The following is a 20,061-nucleotide window of genomic DNA, read 5'->3' as shown; positions in this document are numbered from 1 at the left end:
CCAAGCTGAACTCTCTGGGGGCGGTCCTCCAAGAAGGAACGGAGCCAGGCTAACGCCAGGCCACCGATTCCCAACTCGGAGAGCCTCCCCAGGAGGATACCGTGGTCGACGGTATCAAAGGCCGCCGAAATATCGAGGAGGACCAGCAGAGACGTTTTGCCCCTGTCGGCCTCCCTCAGCAGGTCATCATACAGGGCGACCAATGCCGTCTCTGTACCGTGACGCGGCCTGAAGCCCGACTGGAATGGATCCAGGCCATCTGTTTCATCCAGGAGTGCCTGAAGCTGGTCTGCCACCACCCTCTCCACCACTTTGCTCATGAAAGAAATATTGGCGACGGGCCTATAGTTGCCAATTTCGTCCGCCGCCAAACTAGGTTTCTTTTGTATGGGCCTAATGAGTGTCTCCTTGAGAGCAGGCGGGAACCTGCCCTCCAGGAAAGACCCATTTATTATTGCTGTGGCCCATTCAGTTGTTTTCGGCCTGGCTGCTTTGATTAGCCAGGCCGGGCAAGGGTCCAAGGAGGAGGTGGTGGCCCGACAGCGGTCAAGCACCCTGGCCACAGAGTCAGGCGTTACTGGCTGGAAAGAGTCGAGAATAACCGGGCAAGACGGAGCGCTGGACATCTCAGCTCGATTCACTGCATTTAAAAAAGGAGAGAGCTCCCGGCGGATGGCCTCCACTTTAGATTTAAAAAATGCCGCAAATTGGTCAGGTGAAAAACTAGGGGGAGGCCCATCACCCGGACCAACTCCGGATAGGTCGCGCACTATACGGAAAAGCTCCGCCTGCTGGTTGGACGCTTCGCTTATCCGGTTAGCGAAGAATGATCTACATGCAGCCTTCACCTTATTCAGGTAAAGGTTAGTTGCGACCTTGACAGCTATCCAGTTTTTGTCCGTCGGGTTCTTCCTCCATCTACGCTCTAGCCTTCTCCTAATTCGCTTCATCGCCCGGAGCTCCAGGTTGAACCAGGGCGCCGGACGAGTTCTGCGCCGGAGAGGGCATTTGGGCGCGATCGTGTCGACTGCCCGGGTGGCAGCGGTGGACCAGCTGTCCACCAGGACGTCAACAGGAGCGCTAGCCAGGTCAGCCGTAATCCCTCTCATGGCCTCCTGGAAACCGATCGGATCCAGTAGTCTTCGAGGGCGGACCATGGAAATAGGCCCCTGCTCCCTGCGGGGGGAGAGAGCCACTGTGAGGTTAGATTTTATCAGGTGGTGATCTGACCATGACAAGGGGATAGACACAAGGTCCGTCACCATCAGACCACTCTCGCCCCAATTGGAGGAAAAAACCAGGTCTAGCGTGTGGCCACCCACGTGGGTGGGGCCGTTGACATGTTGGGACATGTTCAAGGAAGCCATGGTTTCCAAGAACTCAAGAGCTGGCCCAGTAACCTCTGCCTCCGCATGCACGTTGAAGTCACCCAAGACCAGAAGCCTCGGGGATCCCAACAATGCCGCGGAGACAAAGTCATCCAGCTCCAGAAGGGAAGTGGCTGGGCTGCAGGGAGCACGGTAGCCCAGCAAAATCCCAATTCCATCCCTGGCCCCTATCGACACGTGGAGTGCCTCTAGACCCGGCCTTACCACCGAGGAGCGCCTGGTAACCTCCAAGTTGGATTTATAGACAATGGCTACTCCCCCTCCCCGTCCTTCCAGTCTACCCTGGTGCTGGACATCATAACCGGGCGGGCAGATGAGAGCCAGGGGGGGACCACCCTCCCCATTGAGCCACGTCTCGGTTATGCATGCCAGGTCTGCATTCTCCTCCAGGATAAGGTCATGAATCACCTGGGGCTTATTCGATACAGACCTGGCATTCAACAGCACCAGGGTTAGAGTGGAAGGCTGGCTGAACTGGCTGCCTCGATACTGGGGGTTGGCTGCAGCCTCAGAACAGTGAACAGCCTTCAGACATCTGTTCACTGTTCTACTAACACGAGCAGGGACTGCGTCAACGCCATATCGCCCTCTACCCATAACCACCGGGATGTTAAAAGGCCCCTCGCTGGGCAAGCAGGCCTCCCACTCCATGCCAGACGAAAAGAAAAGAGAGAAGAAATAAAATAATAATAATAATAATGAGAAAGCAAACACTAAATATCACCACTTAACAAATACAAAAAATACATAGCAATACAAAATTATAAACCCAATACAAACATAATAAATTTTAATTTAACAAAAAATAACAAAAAAACATTCCCCCCCCCCATCTAACTACGTCCATCCTCCACTGCCTCGGAACCCTGTCTTTTTTAGTTTTGCTGGACTTGCTATTCTTGATGTTGTTAATATATTTCCAGGGGTTGTTAGAGTTGATGTTAAAGTCAGGGAAATTGCCGGATTGAGGATGTTACTCACAGGTTATATTGTTTCATTGCAAGTTATATTGTTTCATTGCACTCCAGAGTTTATTCTATCTATCTCTTCTTGACTCTCTTCCAAACTCCTTGCTCTTCTAGAGGACTGGTCTAAATTTGATGGCCCCAGAAGTCTTTTCTTGATTTGGCCCAAGGTTAGCAAATCTGAATCCGTTTGCATGCGTTTTTTTTTAAGCAGCCATCTCTAGGCAGAGTTTACCAAATGGATATTATGTAGATAACCCAAGGACATAAGATGGTAATGTAACAGGTTCTGGCCAAGGTCCCATCTACAAATATTCCTGTGCTGTTTGAAAAATAGAGGCAGCATTGGCACCTTTTTTGAAAGCCATTCATATGTAGAAGTGTAAAGAAGCAATATGGGCATCAGGGAATGCATTCACCAATCACTGCATAGCTAACCTCCTATCTGCATAGACAGCACTTGAATAGTGGGTACTTCAGACCATGTTGACATCCTGAAGCATTGCCATGCCTTTTAAAGGTCTACCACAGGGTTGGCACCACTTCAGTACATCCCAGAAGGGAATACTACATTTTGACCAACTGAATGAGAGATTTTGCTTCATTATACATTTGAAGCCTTGAAGATACTCAGAGGGTAGTATATAAACATTTTGGCTTAAGCTGAACCCCTAGATAGGTGTGCTGGAGGTGGCCGGGCCCTGTCAGGATGATCCTCTAATTTCATTAAGTTTTAAGTTCTTTTTGTTTGAACTGTTGCTCTGTTTAATTAGTTATACTTTGTTGATGATCTGTTTCATTATGAATGACAATATGTGGCCCTCCAGATTTAGAGTACCACTCCCATCGTCCCTCACCTTTGGTAAAGCCAAGCAGGCTGATTAGGAGGTGCAATCATAGGGCAGATGACTGGCACAGTCCAATAGTTGCCACCCTTGCATTAAACAATACTTGTTTTGTGCCATCAAGTTACTTTTGACTGTCCATGGTATGGAAGATATTTAAGGAGCAGTTTTCCAATGCCATTCCTCTGTGAGGTTCCATGGCCAAGCACAGTTCTGAACCCTGGTTTTCTGAGCCCTCCTCCAAGAGTCTGTCTCATTCGATGTTGTAAACAATACTGGGAAATGAAAATGTTGTGCCTTGCCAGGCTTCCTCTGAAAAAAACCTTGTTATTGGGAGTTCGATTCCCCACTGTGCCTCCCTAATAAGGGCTGGACTAGATGATCCATAGGGTTCCTTCCACCTCAGTAGTTCTAAGGTTGTTGTTGTTGTTGTTGTTGTTGTTGTTGTTGTCGTCGTCGTCGTCACCACCACCACCACCACCATCATCATCATCACAGTTTTACCCTATTTTCTACCAGGAAGTGTGAAGGTCACCTTCAAATGTGAGAATTTATTTATTGAGAGGAAAATCATACGATTTTGTATGCAAAAGAAGCAAAACGAAGACACAGTTCTTTCTTTTCTCTCTCTCCCCCCTTAACAACTCAGCAGTTAATGCAGAACTGAGTGTTAACTGACACATTAAGTGTCACTTTCCCTGTGTCTTGTTAGTTCTGCTCATGTGACATCCATCTTTCAGGCAATTGAGGTGATGGTTAACCCTTGGTTGCTTCTCAGGTTTCCAAGCAGTGAGATCAGAGGCTTTGTTTGACATGCACTCTCTCATCACCCTCCAGTGACAAAAGAAGCCAGGAAGAAACAGTTACCCAGAATGGCAGAGATAGAGAGGGGGGCCAGATGCCCTGTTTCTCCCTCTCCCTTGAGTATTCTATCTGAAAGAGGTGAGAATGCATTCCTGGGTCTCATGATCTGGGTATGGCATGAGATTAGCTAAGCGATGATCAGCAAGCAAGCAGGATGGGGGAATGCAAAGGCAAAGCAAAAATCTGGAGGCATTTAATGTTTGCCAATTGAAGGGACAAGTGAGTGAACTGTTTTGATGTATATGTGTGTTCAAAGAGATTTATAGAGTGTGAATTACCGAGGCCACACAAGAGATTTCAGCTCAGAGATAGAAGCTAAGCAGAAAGCTAGATGTGCCTAAAGTGAAAGAGAGCATCTGTGGATTCTCCCCCCCCCCCCCCAAATCCCAATGGGACACGGAACATTTACTGTTTTGCAAACATTTGTCTCTCTGGAGGTTGGTTTGCATGCTGCTGCAGAATCATCAAATGCAAAACCAAAGATGCAGTTTCATAGAGGAAGAATTGCCTCTCAACAATATACCATATGAGGGAAGTCTTACAAAAATGTGCCACTGTGATAATTCAAATCTCTACCAGAATGCAGCAACAGCCAGTATGGTCAAACCATAATCATGGTTGTAAACATGCCTACATAGGGGGAACATCTTTCTTTCTTTCTTTCTTTCTTTCTTTCTTTCTTTCTTTCTTTCTTTCTTTCTTTCTTTCTTTCTTTCTTTCTTTCTTTCTTTCTTTCTTTCTTTCTTTCTTTCTTTCTTTCTTTCTTTCTTTCTTTCTTTCAAATATTTTACCTTACCTTTCTCCTTAAAAAGATCCAAGTCAGACCATTGGTCCACCTAGCCCAGTATTAACAACACTGTCTGGCAGTGGCCAACAAGAGTTTCTGGCAGAATCCTTTCTTAGCTATACCTAGAATTCTCTGGTACTGTCTGGTGACCTCCGATCCTAGAACCACCCAGCCTTGACTCCACTGAGCTGCTGAAATCAGACATGATCAGGTGTGTTCAGGGTAGTTTTTGGTTCAATGCACATGCACGGCATGTTAAAACATGTTATAGGTTAAAACCATGGATGGTTTTAACCTATAAAGCCCTAAACAGCTTAGGTCAAAGCTGTCTCAAGGACTGCATCTTCTGTTATTTGTCTACCCAGTTATTAAGATAATCAAAGGAGACCTTTCTCTTGGTCCCATCAGCTTCCCAAGTGTGTCTGATGCGGACATGGGGGAGTCCCTTCTCTGTCACTGTACTCAGACTCTGGAACTCTCTCCCACAGGGGGGCAGCTGGCCCCATCTTTGTTGTCATTCTGCAAGCAGAAAAAGACTTCTTCTGGCAGGCTTTCCCGTAGTAATTGATTGTCTGAGAGTGATTTTTATGCCTTGTTGCTTTGAATGTGTGTCTATGTTTTAAATTGATTTCCAATCATAGGGAAGGGGATTTGGATCAGGCTATTGGGTAAATAAAAATACATAATGTGATAGAGAACAGTATACAGTATATCATTATTATGTTTGTCGACATGTTTCTTACTAAGCCTACACAATTATCATTTTTTTCTGTCTTTAAATTCTAAAATTATATCTTATATTTTCTTTCCCATAATTTTAACCCATTAATGTGTTGAGATTTTGATGTGAATATATTTTAAATATAAATGTTGTATAGTTGAAAGTAAAATGGCTGATTTTACCTGAGTCATTCTACTGATTGTGTTCAGGTGTAGTTACCAAGGTCTGAGACTTAATGTTGTACAGCTGTGGTACATGATGAAACTTCATGTAACTGGAAAATGAAGTAATGTATTTTCTGATTGGTCCCAGAACTGTACATAAGTCATGTGTAAAGGGGACATTTTATCTGCTGTAAGTCAGATCACTTTTTTCCTATGCTATGTGTTGTATCATGTCATGTTATGCTGCCAGATGAATGTCTATTCTCTCTGTATATATGACAATAGACTAAGTTGATATTTTACTCTCTGTGTCATAGTGTCTATGTAAAATAATAGCTCCTTACTCTGCTAATGTTATGAGAATACATGTTTAACCAAAATGGTCAACATCATGTTCTCATCTCTCATCCAATTTGAATGTTTTTATGTTGATTTTTTCCCATTGTTAGTGTGGTATTTGTTTGATTCTTTTTAATATTAGTATACTTCCTGTTTTTAGCTTTTAAGTGTTTTTAGCTTGTAAGTGTTTTTTAATGATGTAAGCTACTTTGAGTCCTTTTTAAAGTGAAAGGTGAGGTAAAAGATTTAAATAAATGAATGTCAGCCTCTTGTACAAACTATCTAGTACCAAAATGGAATCATTTATGTGTATGCAAGGTATGTGAGAGAATAATTTGATAGAAGTCAAATTCCCCCTTTTAAATTGTTCCTTTTGCATCAAACTAGCACTGTTAGTGGGATCATCAGTAATGTGAAATGTTATGTATCCATTTTTAAAAATTCTTCCTTTTCTTTTCAATACTACTTTTACAGAGGCTAAGATGAAATTCTAAAAGAATTGAACAATTAGTAGTCTAAAATCAAAAGCAATACATAACAGCATAAAAGCAGCTAAGTTTAGCATTTTTTTTTAAAAAAGATGAAATACTACAGCAGTAAACAGTAAAGTGGCCAAGGGTATAAAATAGTCCATGTTGTATACCACAAAGGTAGAAGAGGGAGTGTCAGTTATAAAAGCCCTGGGAAGAGAGTTTGAGAAGCAAGATACAACAACAACAACAACAAACAACAAATGATGTTAAGACATTTGCTGCACAAAAGAAAGCCATACCATCTGAGTACTCCAATGTTGGAGGCACTCAGTAGAAAATTGGACAACCATCTGTGAGATGGTTGGACTTGATGGTTTTATAATCCCCTTCCAACTCCCTTATTCTATGATTCTATGAAAGCAATAGTGTGAAGACAATTATGCACGGCCAAGTTGACTCTGACTTATGGTGTCTCTTCCCAGGGGTTTCTAGATATGGAGATGTCAGAAGTGGCTTCCTGTTCCCTTCTTCTGGGACCACTCTAGGACTCTGCAGGTTGCCACACAGGGTGGATTTTCTCATGGAAGGCACAGTAAGGAATCGGACTCCCAAATTCTGGCTCTTCAGCCAGTACCTAACACATAAAGTACACACATGATCCAAGAACAGACTTTTTCTTTACTTTGCTGTGAGGCAGCAAACTGTTCTACTGCAGGTAACAAAATTTCTTATATCCATTCATCAGTAATCAAGGATTATAATCCCCTTCCAACTCCTGATTTCACTCAGAAAATGTGGGGGGGAGCCCCCATATAAAGAACTTTGAAAACAACAGTGTCCAGTTCTTTCAGATATTCTCACCATACTGTTGGATTTGGGTTAGAAGATCCACCTTCTAATCCCCACCAAGCCATAAAATTTACTGGGTGGTTTTGAACCAATGATTTTCAATAAACCTTAATCTATCTCACAGGATTTTTGGGAAAATAAATTGGAGAGGAAGACATCTCCTTAAACTCATTGGTAAAAAAAGATCTAATCTAAATGTGACTAACAAACAAGATAAAAATAAATATCAATATTACACACTAAACAGTAGAAATATTTGACTAGGTAGTTAAACTGGGGGACACAGTTTCTGTGAACATTTCACAAAGAAGGCTTGCTTCTCTGAGGAAGGAGGCTGTGTGCTTTCACAATATTGGTTCCAGTTTAAACAGCTGTTCAAACAGGAACGGAGAGAAAGTTGAGGCAGGTTCTGTAGCAGCATAAGCAATGCATGTCTCTTTACTGCATGTTAACACGATTGCCAGATTTCTGTGTATTTCAATTACTTACAACTCTCACAGTAGCATTTTTTGCAAGAAGCTGGATATGTCTCTTTTGAGCCTCACTTTTGGAAGCTTCTTTGCTTGGGAAACAGGGAATTTGAAACTTTTATTTATTTTAAATGATTTGTTATGGTGTAAAAAATTGCAAGTTTGGAAATTGATTTACCCTTGTTAGGTATGATACATGCAAGCCACTGTTTGTTTGTTTGCTTGCTTGCTTGCTTAACTTATATGCCGCCCACTCTACCCAAAGGTCTCTGGGCGGCTTATAACAACTAAAATTCAATTTTTAGTCTACCAATGATCAATATTGTAGATATGATGGGTAGTACTTTCAGTTGACATAAGACACTATTGTGAGAGGAAGAATAACTTTGAAAACCTACTTCCTTGAGCAGTTACTCCCAATATTCTCCAATCAGCATCAGCAGAGCTTCTGGGAGTTGTAGTCAAAAAAGGTAACTCTCCCAAGCATCCCTTACATTTAGCCCTGGCAGACTATCTGCTGATCTAGACATATAAGAACATAAGAAGTTGTTACATATATACCAATATACATTATGCCAAAGTCAGGTATAAGGTTTTATGGTATTTAAAGTGATCAGTTGACTTTGAAAGCAAGAGGGGCCCATAGTACATAACTCATAGAATATATAGAAATATATATATTCAATAATTTAGGAAATATGCGGAGTCCACATGCATTGAGGCGAGCAGGCTAATTCCATTGCATCCACCCCCAAGATGTGCTGAACATGTAAACTCATATCTGAACAGAGGGATGCTGATCTCTCTGACTCCTCTCTCCATTTGAACCAGAAAGCTGATCTGGTTCTAGACTCCACATAACTCCTAAAGAACTGAATAGGACTACTCTTCCCTGGTTCCCACCAACAATCTCTTCAGAGGTAGAATGGAAGACAGCGAGGTGTATGTTCTTGCATTTTCATATTTATAGAGCAGGAGATACCATGTTTTATGGAGTCCTGGCCAATGGACCTGTTTCAAAATGTGCACTGCAGGTGGACTCTGAGGTTGGAAAGAGTGGTGGGACCGAAAAAAGTGCTAAAGAAAGAAAGGATGTCAACTTTGTGAAAAAAGAAGAAAAAGAGGAAAGTTAGAAGCAAGCGGATGTCTGCATGCAAAATACTGACTTTCATACTGGGACTTCAGAGTACAATTTGTGCTTTGGGATCAAGCACACACTTCTGAAGTGTGAATGTTGCTGTGTATTTATATTGAATAATATTGGAAGGCAGCCCATCTCGGAGAAGGAAAACTCCGATTTCAAACCTCCACTGCCTTGTGGCTATATCCACCGATGGAAAAGGCTTCAGGAGTTAACCTTGAGGCAAAATCCGGAGCTGGAGTCCCGAAGGCAGCTCGTGTCGTTCTGCCAACTCCTGCGACGTTGCTGGAACCAGTCGTATTGGCTCTTGCCTTTCCATTGGACCATTTCAGCAACGTGCAGAGGGGGGATTTGCTGCTTGGGTAACAGCCTATCCTCCATATTACCTTACCCGGGCTTCATGCTCTGGAGAGGACACTCCTCGATTCAGAGCATGTTACCATAGTCTCTCGAGACTGAAGGATGCCTATGATGAATATTATTTGATAGTTTAAAATTTCAGAAAAGAAAATGTTGCCTAAATACAGAGTTGAAGGGAAACCACATACACATTCTTCTGTCTGCTCTGGCAAGCTCCTCACTGTGTTACAGTTGTTTGACCAGTCTCTCAAACAGTGCAAGAACAGGCAAGTGAAAAGACGTCTGCTGCACAGGTCCCCTTCCACTCTGCATTTTGGCAACACGACTAGCCAGGATCTTTTGAAAGGGTACAGACACGTAGCATTTGTATTTAGAATACAAGGCCAATAACATATTCCCATTACCCTCCCAACCCCGGAATAAAACACGAGACAGTGATATGGGTTAAATATGGGCCACACTTTATTAATATGCATTCATATTCAAAATTTGTCATTCAGAAGGAGGGGGGCCTGCTGTAGTGCGGAAACAGTTAAATGACGTATCTAAATACTCCTACGTAGATCAATGAAAGGGCGAGTCCCCGGCCCCAGGCTCCAGCGACCTTAAGGATAGCAGGAACCTGGCCGGCCACTAACAAACATCCCCAGACCTCAATCCCCCTTTATTCGAGGGTTGTTAGTCTGGAAGTGGCCCAGTGCATCTTCCTGCCACAGGCACTGTAATCGCACGATCCGCAGTGCCAGGTGGTCAGATGTACTGTTGGCTTACTTGAAATTGCAGCAGGACCCACCGTAAATACCTGTTTTTTCCTCACTACCTGCCATTGTGACCGAAGTTTATTCCACCAACTTGCCACAAACCTCTTCTAGTCTGGGATAGGCAAAAACTCCCCCATCCACAGGCCAATCAGGATGAAGGCCAAAATTCCTATCCGGCCCCATAACGGCGACCAGAATAACTCACACTAGAAATAGGGAGGGCAGGTGGGTGCCCGAAAAGAAGAGGGTGTTCCAGAGAGGAAAGCCTCTTTAACTACCCTGGCTTTCTTCTCCCACCTAGGAATTACATGAGACTAATCAGTCTCGCGATATCCCGGGTGGAAGTCAAGGCCAGCTTCGCTGTTCTAGGTCCAAGGACCCTCCAGCGGCTGAATCATTCCATACTGTCAGTGATTTGGTAGTCCTTCTCATGAAACTCAAGGCCAAGGCCTGCAATATTTATTCACTGACTTATTAAGTGATTATCAGGATGAGGGCTATTATTAAGACTGCCATTCATCTCTCCTGCCCCATTTCTTCAAAAACTTTAAGCAAAAGCAGAGTTGACTAGCGTCAGGAATGGCTTCCCAACCAATTTCGGAACACGGCCAGTCAGGACTCTTGACGGCTCTTGCACTCGCTCCAGGTGGCGGCAGTAACAGACATTGCTCATTGCCAAAAGCAAAGCTGGGTTTTCTACTAGATAGTACAACTGGCCTTCGCTGCTCTTTTTCTACCCAGTATCTCATGTTGATACCATTTTTGAGAAAAAACAGAACCAAAAAAAGATAAACCGTTTTCTTTCTTTCCTGAAGCCAAACAAAATGGATCACAGATGGCCTCCACTGATTTGTATGGTCTCCTTTTCCGATTTGCTGTAGGTGAATCCACAGCTGCTATTGATTTTGTGGCTAAATTGATAAGCAGAGCTCAAACTCCGCTCAAAAAGCCAGACGAATATACAGTATCCGCATATAGATAGCTCCAGTGCTTTTTTCTCCCCCTCCTCACTAAACTATTTAATATTTCACAGTGCGTTTTCTATGGGATAAATAGAATAGTTTAGTTCTCTTTTGTGTTCTTCTGCTCAGCTCCTTTGTAGATATAAATCATATTCCTCTTCATTTCCCTAGTTAGAAAGTGAAAATTCCATTACTGTGGTAACTTTGGTTCCCTGAAGTATTCCCCAGAAGTTCATCCTTATAATGCCAGGATAAATATTGATCTATCATTTGGTGACCCCTGAATATGAATCCAGTTGTTCCTTCAATCTTTTGTTGACACCTGTCTTTATTATATTCATGTGTTTCACACCTTTCTATCTGAGTCAGAGTGTCAGCCCTGCATGGTGTAAGGCAGAGGTCATCAACCCAGGTCCGTGGCCCAGTGCTAGTCCGTGGCCTCAGCCAGACTGGACTGCGGGGACAGACTTCCCGCCTCCGCCCCTGCACACACTCCCCTCCCCACAGCCGCTTTGCACACACGTGTGTGCCAGCGCCAGCGTGAGCGCTCCCCTACCCCTTCACAAATGCACCCGAGCACCTGCGTGGGCATGCAGGCACTCCTGCACATGGGCAAAGGTGTGGGGGAGTGCTCGTGCAAGCACTGGCGAGCGCACACTGCCCCACTGCTTCGCGCATGTGCCCGAGAGAGCTCACACAGGGGGTGCCCCGCCTTCCTCAGAGGCTCAGCCAGTCTGCAGTCCCAAAAAGGTTGGCGATCGTTGGTGTAAGGTACACAGTCAAACTGCGTATTATTCCTTGTCTATTGCTACCCTCCTGGGAGAATTCCAAACATCCACTGTTTGTAGCATTTCCTGACTCTTCTAGGAATACAAAAATCCACTCCAGCCAATCAAAGTGGGGTTGGAGATAGGAGAATGGCCATTTCACCGCAGTCTAAATCCAGTGTAATATTGCTGGAATATTAATCCTCACTAGGGTAGTTGCTCTGAATAAAATCATTGCACAGTCATTTGGACAAGGGGTTGCCCAAGCTGTTGTGCAAGTAAGTACAAAAGCACTTGTGCAACCAAGAGCACAACCACTTGCTGGGCTGCACTGCCCACAACAGCAAATGCCAGTGCTGATTTGTATACTTGTAACAATTTTGCATTAGGACAGCAGGTGTATCTAACAGGATTTTGGCCTAGATCTCCCTTAGTCTTTCCAGTTCAGAGATGCCTGATAGAAAAGGGACCCGTTAATCCTCCCTGTTATAGTCATGGGCCACATTGTGGAGCACAACTCTACTACTTCATGTATGGAATTGTTAGGAGAGTGAACTCCAACAGTGCTTAGTGGTGCTTATTCCCAGTAAAGTGTGTTTAGGATTGCAAGTTGAATGAAGGCAAAAGGAAGCTGGAGGCATTCAAGAGAAAATTAGACAACCATCTGTCAGATCTACCTTGACTTGGATTCCTTCTTTGAAAGGGAGGTTGGGCTCAGTGGCTTTCTAGGCCCCTTCCAACTCAATGATTCTGTAATTCTATGAAACCAACTAGAAGATGGAGTATATTCATTTCCTCTTCTGTTAAACCGAGCAAAGGAATTTGGTCAGGAATATCAACAGCTGGATCAAAAACAGTGTGGGAGACAAGGTGGTATGCAGTTTCAAGCTGATTACTGAATGTCTGTACCTGGTCGGCAGTGTTAGCATAAAATAATGAGAAATGAATATGTTGTTCATTTTACACATTCGTCTGCTGCTTAAACTTAATTGTGATAAGTATTCCATGGATGTCAAAATGCCTTAAAAGAGGTAAAAGTCCTGGACAATCCCCATGGTTCCTCGGTCTCATTTTGCAGCCTAGTCCACTGAGGAGGCAACGTGTTTACTGTGTGTGACAGCATGGTAGACTTCTCAGAAGATGAGTCATTAAAGTAACAAGTCTTCTGTAATTGCAGCTTAGTTCACTTCACCAACCTCCCCATGTGTCTCATATTGCACTTCCACTAAATCATTCTTTCAGCTGCTCCTTTTTCTTTTCTTTTTTCTTTTTTTTTTTTTACATCTTCATTTTCATCACATTTAGGTCGCCGGAAGGGGCTTAGTGTTGTTCTAACTGGAGCTCATTGTGAGACATTAATATAGCCCCCTGTCAAGGTACATGAAGTGGAACAGTCTGATCTGTAGCCCCAATAAAAACAGATGGGAGAAACAGGGCCTTGTGTGATGCAAGGCGTACAGAAATGTAGGTCTCACCAATTTATCATGTGAGACTGCTGACAAACAAGTGACAATAATTGATATGCCTCTTGAGATGCAATCTGGAACTATTGCACCTAGGGAAGAGTTATTCGTGGCAGTGTTAGCCTTGCTTAATTGATTCCCAGCTATACTGTATTAAGAGTGTGGTGTCAGTGAAAAGCTTCTTGCTAAATTAACTATGTCTCCTTGGCTCATACCACTTGCTTTCTTGTCATACAAACCAATGAACTACTTATTGCAGAGCACTGGATAGCTTGTATGCAGTGATCAGGCCAAGGTTGGGAGCAGCTTCTAGGAGTGGCAACCAGTGACTTGAAGACTATAGTCCAAAAGTCACCATTTTTTCCAAGTTTCAACTATTTACATGTTGTTTGTTGTTGTCATTGTTGTTGATAATGGCAATTATTGTTATTTTTTATTGGTGATGACAATCATTCCCTCCCTCATCCCTCTCTCTCTCTCTCACACCATCATCCATTAATTTGCTGGTCTTCCAAGTGACAAAATTCCATAAATCAGAACATGTATTTTGAAAAAGGTTAGGGTGACTGACAACATATAAGTACAATAAACTGAAGTATGTGCATTACTATTCAGCACATGCTTGAGAGGAGTTTGGTTTCTAAATAGCTGGGGAGTGGACAAGAGAGGCAATCATAAAAATAAGTATGTTTGGTGTGGAAAATATGGGTAGGAGACTTTTTTTCTCCCTGCCTCATAATGATGGAACCCAGAATTCTGCAATGAAGCTAAATTGTAGGAGACCTTACAGGACGTATAAAGAAAGTGGAGGTTAAACCATGGGATTTGCTACCAGGAGACACAGTGATGGCCACTGGCTTGTGTGGCTTGAGAAGGAGCTTAGGCAGATTGATGGAGAATAAAGCTATCAGTGCCTATGTAATACTTTTAAGTTCTATGGAGCTGTATGCTTATTTAGATATCTCTTTATGAACCTTGCAAAAACAATTTAACAAAATGAATCCTTACTCACAGTTGTATAACAGACAACATGAGCAATGACAACAACAATAAAATAATACAATTTGTGCACTCAAGTCCTAGGCGATACAGAAGCTGCTTGCAGAATTGCAAAGTTCAAGTGTCCCTTTGAATTTAAATTCAGATACAAAGTCCTGATGTCTTCCTCAACTGGACTGGGTGTCCAGCGCATAGAAGAATCTGCCCCACGTATAGAATCTTCAAAACCTTAAATTAAAATACCTTGTTTCAAGCCCCCTTTCCTACTATCTTCCCTGACCCAATGAAAAATGAATTAAAAATTGGAAAGGGGCTTTGCAATTTAAGTAGCAATACAAGCTCTAGCTTGTTCAGTTCTCCTGCTCTTTCTGATTCAAATCTCACTCACAGCACTACTCTTTCTTAGTCCCACCCCTTTGGGCTGAACCAATATTTCATAGGGGTTACACCTACTAATTACATGGCAGCATTGATAATGTAGACAGTACTGACCTAGATAAATCAACAGTCTGACTTGCTGTAAGTTTACTAACAAAGTCCTGCTTTTTGAAGGATTGCGGATTTATCACAGTCCAATGCTATTTCAAGTACTAGAAATGTTTACTTACAATAAAACATAATGTCTTAAAATGAAAAAACATTCATTTTATTGGGCAAAGTTTATCAATTGATTAAATGTGGATGTGTTATCCTACCCATTGAGGTCCAAGATTAAACTCTAGTTAAAATCTATATGCTTTTGTGTCTTTTAGGAACAACATACAATAGCAGAGCTGCTTCATGCTGGGATCTATCAGAGTGAGGCAACAATAATTGAATTTGAAGGAACTTTGGCCACAGGAAATGAATAAGGCAAATCAGAATGAATGCATTGAACAAAGTGTATCAAAACAATTCAAGTCCTGGCCATTATCAAAAGTAATTTTCTGTTGCAACAGAAGGCTGCCACCTGGTTCCACATACTTTTGGCAAATCCCTTACCCACCTTTTTGATTATTTTTTTCCTGGAATACTAGCTTCTGTTTAGCAGCCCATCCTTTATTAAGACAAAGTTCAAAGAAATGCAGAGCACATGTACCTAATCCTCCAACTCCCAAACAGGCAGGGCAGGCTCCTGAAGACACTTGGATACATACATGGTTTGGGGTGCACAAAGTGTTTAGAAAATGTCCTATCATTAAATAAAGAGAAAAGCAAAAGAACAGCAATGTAGTAGCCAAATACACTTCTTTCTTCAACATTCACATAGAAAATAGAGGAGAGCAAGATGGAATACAGACACATATGAACTTGATCAGACTATTGGACCATCTTGTACAGTATGCTCAATGGTCTTGCCAACATTTCAGACCATGTTCTTTCCTAGCCCTACCTGCAATTCCTTCGGGGTCTCCCATAAGGCCAACATATAATCAGGATACAACAAGCTATAATATGGATGGTATTTCTAAAAAGCAGTCCTATTATATTATCTTTCAACCATTCGGATTTGATTGTGTGAAGACACTGCAAAATGAAATGGCATGATACATTTCATCTATTTTAAATAGATTTCTTAATTTTGCCATGTACTCAATTAGGTCTTGCTATGTGATAACATTATAAAATGAAATTAGAATAAGAAACATATCTCCTGACTGAACTTTTTTTGTCCTTACTGCCTCCCCCAAGTAAGCGGGTATAACAAAAAGCAGAGTACATAAATACAGAATACACATATCTACAGTCTGTTTGGCTCCCCGTGTTGAGAATTTTGATTATAATGTGTGTTCTCATAACATCAGCAGAATAAGGAGATATTGGTTAGAAAAGATACTTATGACACTATGACAATGAGAGAGTAAAACCAACAGTCTATTTACATATACACATAGAGAACAGACATTCCTGCAGCATATCATGACATGAAGCAACACACAGCATAGGAAAAAGTGATCTGACTTACAGCAGATAAAGACGTTCATTTTACACATGACTTATGTACAGTTCTGTGACCAATCAGAAAATATATTACTTCATTTGTTACACAAAGTTTCATCATGTACACAGCTGTACAATATTAAGTCTTAATCCTTGATACACACACCTGAATACAATCAGTACAGTGACTCAGGTAAAATCAGCATCTTCACATTTAACTATACAACATTAATATTTAATACATTTTCATATCAAAATCTCAACACTCCGTGCAATCCAGAATGTAGTGTTATGGATCAGACGGACATCCTTCTCAGACAAAGGCCCCTCTCTTCAGATAAAGGTAAAGGTAAAGGTTCCCCTTGACAATTTTTTGTCCAGTCGTGTCCGACTCTAGGGGGCGGCGCTCATCCCGCTCTTCAAGCCATAGAGCCAGCGTTTTTGTCCGAAGACAATCTTTCCGTGGTCACATGGCCAGTGTGATTTAGACACGGAACGCTGTTTACCTTCCCACCGAGGTGGTCCCTATTTATCTACTCACATTTGCATGCTTTCGAACCGCTAGGTTGGCAGGAGCTGGGACAAGCGACGGGTGCTCATTCCGTTGCGTGGATTCGATCTTACGACTGCCGGATCTTCTGACCCTGCAGCACAGGCTTCTGCGGTTTAGCCCACAGCGCCACCACGTCCCTTCAGATACCACCCTCAATATGTAGAAAATGACGGAAATGTGGAAGAACAGAGTGGGGCTAGATAACTCCTTCTGCTCTGAAAGAAATGTGCATTTCATGTGATTAACCCATTTTAACTCCCATAATGTGATTTCTTCAGATATATGTGACTGAGCAACCAGCCTTGCAAAATAAATCTATGTTTATATTTCAGTGATCAATCACAAAACCAACCCCTCTAAATGGTTAGGAAAATCATGTGCTATTGTCAACGTATGTCCTTCATCACTTAATGGAGCACCTTTTCTAGTAACACAAGTTATGATGTTGTCTAAGTCTGACCCTTAAAGAAGATTCTGCTGGACATCATATCTAATAAGGTGCAAAAAGGGAAATAAATTACATCTGTTTAGTAGTTCTACCAGTCCCATATTTAATGTCTAACACAGCGCTTCCATCCAACCTTTTCTTAAGTGATAACAGACAAAACAACAGGCACCAGTACATTCCCAATAAGACAAGGGTTCTTTAGCTTGGATCATCTTCTTCTTTAGTTAAATCTCAGCTATTTGGAGCTGGAAGCCCCAAACAAAAGGTATTATTGAACATTCTTGGCTTCAAAAGAAATCCTTGATATGTTGGCTCCACAAGCTTCCTGGAGGGGATTTTGTAACGTCCATGCTTTTATATCTATATGCTGCACATGTTTGGGGCGTTTTTCCATACCAATATTGCTCATCAGCAGTGGTCCCATGTTTCTTTTTTCAAAAATAAAAAAATGTGCTTAAAGGTAATATCATTAATGTTATCACGTTGATTTCTGAAAATTAAATAAAGTGTCTAAGCAAGTTTTGTGCATACACTAAACGATGTAAGAACCAGTTTCCTTTAATAGTTTTACATATCTAGGATGAGTGCAGTGTATTTTTCATGGCATTTACCATGCATGACAATACCACCAGAAAGGATGGATATAACTGGATGACTGACTGTAAGCAGCTGCTAATCACATCATGGAATTGAATTTAAATGGGCTTAACCATTTCAGATTGCTTACAAACCCATTTGCACGATGCCTTGCTTTTTGCTTTCCAATTCCCTTGCACTGCTTAATTCATAGTTCCAGCACCCCAGATTCATTAGGAAAAAAGACAAAACTAGAAAACAGAAATAAATCATGAAAACAAACATGGTGATCAAACTACATATCTGAAAGTTTAAAGATTCTGTATCCCAAAGCTATGAGAAGCCCCCAGAAGCTTTGACAGGAAAAAAAAAATCCTACTGAACACACAGAGTGGCCTAGGGCTAACACAATGTCAAAGGAAGAAACCACTCCCTAGGCAGAGAGCCAGTTGTACAACTACTTGTGCATATTGATTGTGCAACTGGCTGCAGAACTGAAAGATGAATTATATTCCCCCAAGCGTAGCAATAAATCTACATAAGTACAATGCCATTTGTACTAGCAGAATTACAGAGTTGAATTATAAAATCTATAGCTGTGGCCCTGTGTTAGGGTTGGGGTATGTATGTATGTATGTATGTATGTATGTATGTATGTATGTATGTATGTATGTATGTATGTATGTATGTATGTATGTATGTATGTATGTATGTATGTATGTATGTATAAAATATTTTTGCCCCGCCTTTCTCCTTAAAAAGGACCCAAGGTGGCTTACATCATTAAAAGACAATATAAAAGCTAACAACAGTGAGTATACAAATACTAAAAAGTATAAAACAAAATACCATACGAAAAACATAAGCAACACCAAAACACATTCAAAGCCATAAGGTACAACAATCCATTAAAAGACCCCACTCAGGCAGCCAGTCATGCAGGGAAAGCTTGCCTGCAGAGAAAGGTCTTTGTCTGCTTGTGGAAGGACAGTGAAAATTGGGCCAACCTACCCCCATCTTTGGATAGAGTGATGGATTAAGGAGACCTGGGTTCGAATCCCAGCTCAGGCATGGAAACTCGCTGGGGGCGTGGAACTGGTAAAACCACTTTGTAAATATCTCGCTTACCTTGAAAAGCCCTATTAGAGTCACTATAACTTGCTTGCAATTTGATGGTACATGACAATGATAATTTATTTGTATACACCACCATTTCAAATATACATATCTGCGATCTGGATCCACCATTCAGCGTTCAAATTGTGTAGATGTAATCTTATGTATCATACTATCTTGACACATATTTTTAAGGGTTTTGTTCTCAACCATTGCAACCACTGTAACCTTGATGCCTGAATGAAAACAAAAGGCCCTTACGCAGAGGTGTGCAAATACTATCCACTTTGATTCATTCCAGGCTACATGTTTTACAAATCACAAGTGATTCACTTCAAGCCAATCTGTAACCCTTCCAATACAGTTTGTACCCAAATATCTAAAAATGTTTGCATTTTTCCAAATAGGGAAAAACATGAAGATGAAGGGAAAAAAGAGCAGTGACCTGGGATGTGATGGGATAAAATACCGTACTCAAAACCATTGCTCAACCTCCAGCTAATCTCCTATTAGTTCCTTCCTTCTTTATTTCCTTCCTTCCTCTCCTATTCCCAACTTCACCAGGAGAAATACAATTTACTGTTTACTAGAGATGGGGGTATTCGTATACGAATATCCCCGCACGTGTGGCGTTAACAGGCTGGATGGTCCGTTCATCAATCCACCACGGAAGCGGATGGTGCAATTCTATGAATGGCGCTGCAGCGCACGATCCGCTCAATACTCCTGGCAGGAGGCAGGAGGACAAACTCTTTGCAAGGTTGAAGAGTGGCAAACGGATCGTGCGCTGCAGCACCATTTGTAAAACTGTGCCATCCGCGTCCGTGGTGGATCAGTGAGTGGACCGTCCGGCCCCATGGGGCTGGACCCTCATTAACGCCACCTGTGTGGGGATATTCATATTCGTATACGAATACCTCCATCTCTACTGTTTATTCAACATACATATTTGTTGAAGGGGGAAGTAATAGCCCTTAGTTAGTAGCTTCCTGCCCCAGTGGGTTGAGTATCGGATCGCACATTTGATACTCATGCCATCTTGAGCACAGACACACAGAGCAGGAGGGGGGAGGGGGGAGAAACAATGCTGAAAAAAAAATGCCAGCTATAAGCTCAAAAAAGTGGTGAGG

The 20,061-nt window shown here is 42.2% G+C and overlaps 1 long non-coding RNA gene across 1 annotated transcript in view; it reads right to left on the bottom strand.

Annotated features, from left to right (window-relative positions):
* Positions 1 to 20,061, bottom strand: part of LOC144583208 (uncharacterized) — a 43,855-nt gene that overhangs the window by 9,254 nt on the left and 14,540 nt on the right. The window lies entirely within an intron of this gene.

This window comes from Pogona vitticeps, chromosome 5 (genome assembly GCF_051106095.1).
Source record: "Pogona vitticeps strain Pit_001003342236 chromosome 5, PviZW2.1, whole genome shotgun sequence".
Taxonomy (NCBI): domain Eukaryota; kingdom Metazoa; phylum Chordata; class Lepidosauria; order Squamata; family Agamidae; genus Pogona; species Pogona vitticeps.
This window is presented reverse-complemented; position numbering and strand designations above follow the sequence as displayed.